The 7,960-nt window shown below is 46.1% G+C and overlaps 1 pseudogene; it reads right to left on the reverse strand.

Moving 5' to 3' along the window:
- Positions 1–7,278: 7,278 nt before the first annotated feature.
- LOC118609489 lies at positions 7,279–7,397 on the reverse strand (annotated as a pseudogene).
- Positions 7,398–7,960: the final 563 nt, after the last annotated feature.

Consider the following 7,960-nt stretch of genomic DNA (forward strand, 5'->3'; position numbering starts at 1 on the left):
GATTAGGTTACAGTATCGATGCTCATTTTCCACATACACACATATGATACTGTGATTTATAAAAAGAAATACATACTTAGTCTTTGTCCCCATTTCTGGCATAGAGGTCCTAAAACCCTTGGAATACTCTAGGCAATGAGAGCAGCAAAAGAGTCTTTTGTTAAGTTAATGAGGTGACTTTTGGCCCTGTACCTAAAGATGGGGGCTGTGGCCAGGGGACCCAACCATGTGATGAGAGGGTTGGAACTTTCAGTCCCACTGCCTGACCTCTGAGGAGGGGAGATGGTCTAGAGCTTGAATCAATTGCCAATGCAATGACTGAATCAATCATGCCTGTGTAACAAAAATCCCAAAAGGATGAGCTTCTGAGAGCTTCTGGGTTGGTGAACACATGGAGATTCAAGGGGAATGGTACCAAGAGGGCATGGAAGCTCCACACCCTTTCCCTGTACCTTCTGCATCTCTTCTACCTGGCTGTTACTGAGTTAGTTATGTCTTTTTATAATAAACTGGCAATCTAGTAAGAAACATGTTCCTCTGAGTTCTGTGAGCCGCTCTAGCAATTAATCAAACCCTAGAAGGAGGTCCTTTAGACCTATGATCTATAGCAGGTTGGTCAGAAGTAACTGGTGTCGGAAGTGGTGGTGGTGAGGATAGTCTTGTAAGACGAGCCCTTAGCCTGTGGGAATCTGACACCATATCCAGGTAGACAGTGTCAGAACCAAGTTGAGTTGTGGGACCCAGTTGGTATGTGAGAATTGAGTTGGTTGTGTGGAAACCCTCACGTTGGAATAATTGATGATCAGAATCTTAGTTGGTGTCGGAACACACCATGCACATCCTACCACACACACACACACACACACACACACACACACGCACACACACACTCCGTCACTATCGCCAACACAGCCCTACCAGCACCTACAGGGTAGGAGAGCCACCAGTTGGCCATAGTGGTGCAATTTTCAGAATTCCCCCAAAGTGTTTTCTGCTATTGGTAGTTGGTGGTAAATCATCAGAAATATTTTATTAATAAAGACATCCTTCTGAATCTTATACTAAAAATATTCACCAAAACCAAATCAGAGCAAAAAATTAAAATGCACCATGAAGTATCTTTTCAGGCCTGCTGCCTGATTTTTATTTCGAATGGATTCTGTTTCATTTTCCTTATCATATTGGAGTCACTGCTAACAGAAGAGCCGCTGAAAACTCATGTGTTCCTGCCACACTCCTTCTCTCATTTTCTCTGACTGTATTTTTCTTTCCAATTCATTTCCATGGGCTCTTTAGCTCCATCTCTTCAGTGAGCTCTATCCTATCATTTGTCCTCTACGAGTTCTTTTATTGTATCTCTCTTATTTCTGAAATGGTCACTTCTTAAGTGTCCCACACATTTTACATTCCCGAAGCATTCATAATGAATGGCCCCTCCCTCCTCTCCTGCTCCGACTCCACGAGGAGCCAGGAGTGTCTTTCCTGCAGACCTTGCTGGGAGCTGAAGGCAGAGCTGAGAGCTCCAGACACCTGACTGTTTTCCTCCTAATGAACCAATCCGTTTACCTAGACGACTTGACACTTCAGTTCTCCACATCTAAGCATGGCCAGCCCTTTAAAAGAGGAGAATTCTTTGTCAGAAATAGTCTTCCTTTTTCTCCTAGAGACAGCAGCAGGGGATATCACTTTATGAAGGAAATGCAAACAATGATGTAGGAAGGAAGAAAGTTGCACTTACAGATTTCACCTCGATTTTCTTCTCATTGGTGCCCTGTCTCGTTTGGAGGGCTCGTTCCACACCCCCCGACTTCGATTATGGAAAAATGCCAATTAACAAAAAGGATAAATATTCCCTAAGTTTTCAATAATATCTAAAATGTGTGTAATTTTATTCTATTCCTGGCACATTTTGATGGCTTCCTAGGTTAATTGATCTTCTTATTGAATTATTGAGCAAAAGCCTTAAATGAAAACATCAAAGTGTCCTTTATCTTTTTCTTCTCCAGCCATGGGACAGGCCAACCTTGCAGCTCACTTCCTTCTCAGAATACTGACATCATCTACACAGTGTATTCATCAAAACCGCACTGGGCCAGAGGGTCCCTCAGGGCTCTCCTGCCCACACACCGCAGGGCTTCCTTGTGGGAGACAGAGTCCTTTTTCTAGTTCTGAACTGAGTGCTCTTTGTTTTTTTGACAGTTTACGCACTGCACTTCTTTTATCATATTCTGATGCTCTGCCGAGACTCCAGAGTAGGGCCAATGCTTTGGTTTATAAACAAAAAGGGTACATGTTTTCTAAATCTTCCATAATCTTCCATAATACCTAACTCATGTAACTATTCTATTCCTGACTGGTTTTGACGGTTTCGTAGGTTAATGGCTCTTCTGATTGAACTACTGAATCATTAAACCTTGCATAAACAGTAGAAGCTCCTCTTCAGAGATGTTCAATAAAGCGGAAGTTTGGCAACTATCCTGTAAATTAAGGCTGTGTAGACCACTAGCCTGGAAAATTCAGTTTTCAATTCTGTTTTTCCTTGGTTATGTCCTCGGCTGGTTAATGGAGGCTAACGCAAGTTGGAAATTGAAGTGACCTGAATTACTCTGGTTAAGATTTAATTTTTGCGGTACAACTATAATTAATGATATCTAATAGCTGTGTTGTTCCCGAAAGGTTGTGTGTGAATTCCATTTTGGTCATTGAATAATTTTCTCATTTACTTTCCCTATAAATTTTAGGATGCTTTACCTTGGCACCTAATTATCTTCGAAAGGTAGTTATTTCCAACATTTCTCTTTCTGTTTTTCTGCTCAGAGGCTTCTGATAAGTAGCTATTACCCCCTTAATGAATGCTTACAAGTGCTTTGGAAGATACACTTGTAATAAGACAATGCTTTTATAAGGCCTTAATTTATGTCTTTCAAACAAAATATCTCACGGTGGAGCTTCTTTAAACAGAGCACACCTATGCTGAGCAGTTTTGCAAATCTGACTGCATTTCAGGCCTAGGAGGGGCGACCTTCGAGGTTGCCATGTAGCCCAGTGTGCCAAAATTTAGTGGTTCGAAAGCAGGTTATCTCTTGTGCTTCAGTGGCTTGGCTGGGCTCGGCTAGGTGATTCTCCCTGGGCAGGGGTGGGATGGGTGGGGAGATCTCTCAGGCAGTCGTAATCAGATGTTGGCTGGGGCTGGAGTCACCTGAAGGTGCTTAACAGAATACGGAAGAATGTTTCTTTAGTCACAGGTCAAGTGCCTAGGCTGGGATGACTGGAATTGCTGGGGGCTGGCTGGGTGCCTCTCTCTCCCCAAAGTCTCTCTCCATGGCTAGCTTGGACCTCCTCACAGCATAGCCACCTCAGCATAGTAGGACTTCTTTCTGCCAGTGGCTACCCCACGAGTGAGCCATTTGACACAGTATGGTAGACATTGTAAGGATTCTTCTGACCTAGCTGAGGAACTTACTTAGTGCCACTTGGGCTGCATTCTGTTGGTTATAAACAAGTCACAAGACCAAACCAGATTCCAGGGGACAGGACTACACAAAGACATGGAGGTAAGAGTCATCGGAGAGCTATCTTGAGAGCTTAGCTACTACACCCTGGTTATAGGTCTATTACTGTGTGTTTAGTGTAGTCTCATATTTGCAAAAAGGGCTAATTAGAGCTAAAATTACTTTTTTCAGTTGTATTCCTGAAAACACCTAAGAATAATAATATTAATATTTGCCATTTATGGAGCAATTACACTATCTCGTGCTAGAAAGGGAGTTGTGCAAAAATGAATAAACAAATTCCTGCTCTCACAGAGCTTGCATTCTAGTGGAAGAGAAAGGTAATAAACTAATAAAGAAAATTTGTAGATGATGATAAATGCTATGGAGAAAATTAAGCAGGAAGCATGTGTGTGGAAGTGATTTTAAATAGGCCGGATAGGAAAGGCTGCCTGACGAGAAGAGATTTGAGCCGAGGTCTGAAGGAGGTGAGGGAGTGAGACGTGGCCTTGTGGGGAAAGAGCCTTGTGGAAACAGGGCCATGGTGGCTGGGGCTGGGTCATGGGGATGGGACGGGTGTTAGGAGAGAGGATCAGAGTGCGAGGGAGTGTGGGGGAGGGTGTGCGCGTCATGTGAGCTCTGTGTGCGACTTACTCTGAGTATAAATGGGAAGCCATTGGAGGGTTTTGAGCTGAAGAGTGGCTTTCTTCGCTGAAAGGGAGCAAGGGTGGAAGCGGGGAAACCAGTCGGGAGGCGGCTGCAGCGGCCCAGGCAGGAGCTGACTTGGGCCTGGATGCTGGCAGTAGGAGTAGCAGGTAGTGAGGTGTCACATTCTGGATCTGTTGAAGGCGGAACCAACAAGATTTGATTGCAGATTGGATGTGGAGACAGGCTCCCAAGACAAGTTTGGCTGTAAATGGGAAGGAGCGGAACACTGAGGAGGAGGCTGGGAGGGACACGCGGTTTTCTAATTTTTTAAAAAGATATGAAGAACGTGTGTACACTAGTCAGAATGGTCCAATAAAAAGGGAAAAGTTGGCGATACGGACGAGAGAGGGGCTAAGTGCTGGCATGACGTCCTCGAGCAGAGAGAAGGGTGGACTTGGGATACGATGAGAGGTCGGCCTTAGGTAGGGGCGCCAACAGCTTACTCAGAGTAGCAGGGGGAAGGACTACGTTTATGGGTTGGTGGGTGGGTGTGGGGTGGCACTTACGGGACTTCTCTTCTGATTGTCTCCATCAGATCCACTGGGATGGAGGCTGTTTGCAAAACAACCATCAAAATGAGAGCGTAGCGAACCCGCAGGACAGGAGACAGGGCCCCGGGGTGATGCCCGAGCCCACTGGAGGTTGCCGACCAGGGCTTTCAGCGGAGCGAGCAGCTTGGCGGTTTTCCTCCAGTCTTTTCCAGCTGTGTGGATGCCAGAGTTTGGTGGGGAACTGGATATGACCAGGGCAGGAAGCTGCCAGGTCAGTGCAAAGAAAGAAGGGGAAGAGAGCTGAGTACGATATGCAAGGGACAGCTGCTGACAGGGACATCTCGGTCAGTAAAGGAGGAAAGGGAGGGGTCGTGGGTGGGTACGGGTGACAGAGCTGAGAGGCCCCGGAGTCGTTAAACAAGGTCTCAGGGCCACTGCAGTGTTCCCTGCCATCCGGTCAGTGGTGTTTTTCACATCATGGCAGCTCTTCTGAATTATCTAAAAATATCTTCCAGACCTAACATAGAAACCAAAGTACTTATGTCAAATAGGCCCCCAAACCAAGGAATAGAATCACCAAACGTTTAGGGCTTCCTCTGTCTGGTCACTATTACCTGCCAGCCACACGGGGACAGCAAGGCCCTTGACTAAGCGGTGGCTGAGGCCCCTCCACCCCGGGACGCGCAGCCGCTGGGCTGGCCGGTTCTTCTCCCACCCTGGCTCTCAGAGCTGGCGGCTATACAGCCCACCCCCGCTCCCAACCCACCCTGTTTCCCTGGGCCACGTTCCCCCCAGCCAGAAGTAAAGGCAAGATCGACCTTAGAGGCCGCCCCGCAGGCAAGAGCGAGGGAGGGCGCTGGGGCTCCCGTACCCCAGAGGGGTGGGGGAAGTTGGGGTGAGGCAGGAATCACTGCTCCACCCCCCACTTACCCAGCATGTGGATTCCAGGCCTGGGCCACCCACGGTCCTCTCCTCTGCCCTTGGAGCATTGTCCCTGCCAATGTTTGGCCACCCCCGATTCACTCTTTAGGTTTCAGCGGAAAACCTGTAAGAACTCCTAATCGGTTTGGGGGCCCCTGGAATCCTGAATTTCTCCCGTCTTCCTGTACTTATCACACTGTGATTGTCTGTTCACTTCTCAGTATCACCAACATGACCAAGAGGGCAAGGCCTCTATTTCTTTTGTTCACAATCATATTCACAGTGCTTAAAACAATTTCTAGCACACTCATGGGCCCCCATAAGAGGGCATTGCCTCCACCACAAAGCGCCCCCGCCCCGTCCTCTTTTCTCCAGATGAGAAACAGTCTCTGTGAAGCTGACTTGCTCAAGGTTGCGTAACTCATACGTTGCAGATTAGTACCAGGGCCTCTGACTTCCTGTTCCTTGGCTGCATCACTCTCTGGCCCTGGGGGTGAGGATTCCAACTGCTGGCCCTCAAAAATCAATGCGCAAACCTGTAAGGATGGTTTCCTTCTCCTCTTTCCTGCCATAGACCAAGTTTCAGTTCCAAACTGCACTTACGTGGGTGACCTCCGGGATCTGATGTGTATTCTGACCTGTAGTAACAGAGGGCAAAGAATATGGATTCCTGCCTCTGGATACCATCTGAGGGAAAGTGACGGGGAGATAGTTTTAAACAATTTTGGGAGCTGGTTCTCTGGCTGCCGTCAGCCTGCTGGTTGTGTAACTGTATTACTGCCGTCCATGTGCCCGGAGGGGTTAACAATGGGAACATTTTTAAAGTCTAAAAATAAAAGTCAATAAACAAATGATGAGGATTGTCGAGCCACAATAACTCCCAAACAATTGAATTTTTTTTTTCTGAATCCCAACCATTTATTTCCAACAATGACAACAAACACTGGAGCCATAGATCAAATTGTCCCTTGTTCCCCCTTCTCACCCGCAGTGCTGATTTGAATGGCAGCAGAGCCATTACGAACCACTTGCCTGGGGTCAGGTTTATCTCTGCATCGATTTGCTTCAGGCTCAGGCGTGCTGTGTGGTTCCTGAGCAAAGACCCGAATTTTCCTGTCAGAGGAGAACACAAATAATGCAATTGTCCGTGAAAATTTTGTTTACAAAACCACAAGGAAAACACAATAATACAGGAATTATATTGAACTTAATTAAAAACCTGAGATACTGCCCTTTAGATTTGGCTCAGGATTCCAGTTAGCAGGTCTGTTTAGAACAGCTTCTGTATTTTCTCACTAGGCCCTATCGCTAAGGATTTCTTGCCTTGAAAGAACAAAGCTTTACTGTAATTAAATCAAAGGATGATATTATTCTCCCATTGAAGTGTAAAAATTGAGGAAGAGCTATGGTAAAAAATCATCAGCGGTCTTCTCTGTAGTTTCAAAGGATGTTTCCATTCGGTGGCAGCGCTGGGGTCAGGGTCAAGCTTCCTGTTTCACATAGTTTTTCTTTTCTTTTCTTTTCTTTTCTTTTCTTTTCTTTTTCTTTTCTTTTCTTTTCTTTTTTTCTTTTTTCTTTGGAGAGGCAAACCTTGGTTGACCTCACAGATTACAAGGACCTTGTTAGTTTACAATCCCTTTTTTATTTTTATTTATTTTTACTTTTTACACCTACAGCACCTGGTCTTCCTAGGTGTTCTCCCATCCAAGTACTAACCAGGCTCAACCCTGCGTAGCTTCCGAGATCAGACGGGATCGGGTACATTCAGGGTGGCATGGCCGTGGACCCACATAGTTTCTTGATGGGATCCCAAGAGGTCTGGCCACTTCCTGGCTTGTCACTGTGCTGTGGGTTAGAAAGGAATCAGGGGAACTCAAAAATAATAAAAAAATAAAATGAGGAGGAGGAAGAGGAGGGAGAATATTATTGTGTGGAGAGAGGTCAAATCCCCTTGAGTCCTGTGGCTTTGATTCCTCTTCTAATCCTCACTGTGCACGAAGCTGAACCCCTCCATCCCTCCAAAGGAAAGTCTAGCCTGAACACCCACAAAGTTCCTTTTCTTGATGTCTCTTAGTACAGAAAAGACAACCTGTCATTTTTGAAAGGGCACTGACAAAGCAAAGTAAAAACAAAATAACTACAGAAAATATCAGTAGTGTGCAAAAGTCAAATTTCTCAAAGACAGATTTCTGATCCTACCATGATATTCTCACTCCACAGGACAGTGCAACTCCACAGGCACCAGGGCTGTCGTCATGTGATGGGTGCCCCCTTACCTCAGCTCAGCCAGGAGCTGGTCTCCCCTGGTACTGAGGAAAGCCCCGTGCCTAGGTGCTTTGCTATTGAGGT

Source organism: Rousettus aegyptiacus, unplaced genomic scaffold, assembly GCF_014176215.1.
Source record: "Rousettus aegyptiacus isolate mRouAeg1 unplaced genomic scaffold, mRouAeg1.p scaffold_m13_p_11, whole genome shotgun sequence".
In the NCBI taxonomy this organism is placed as follows: Eukaryota; Metazoa; Chordata; class Mammalia; order Chiroptera; family Pteropodidae; genus Rousettus; species Rousettus aegyptiacus.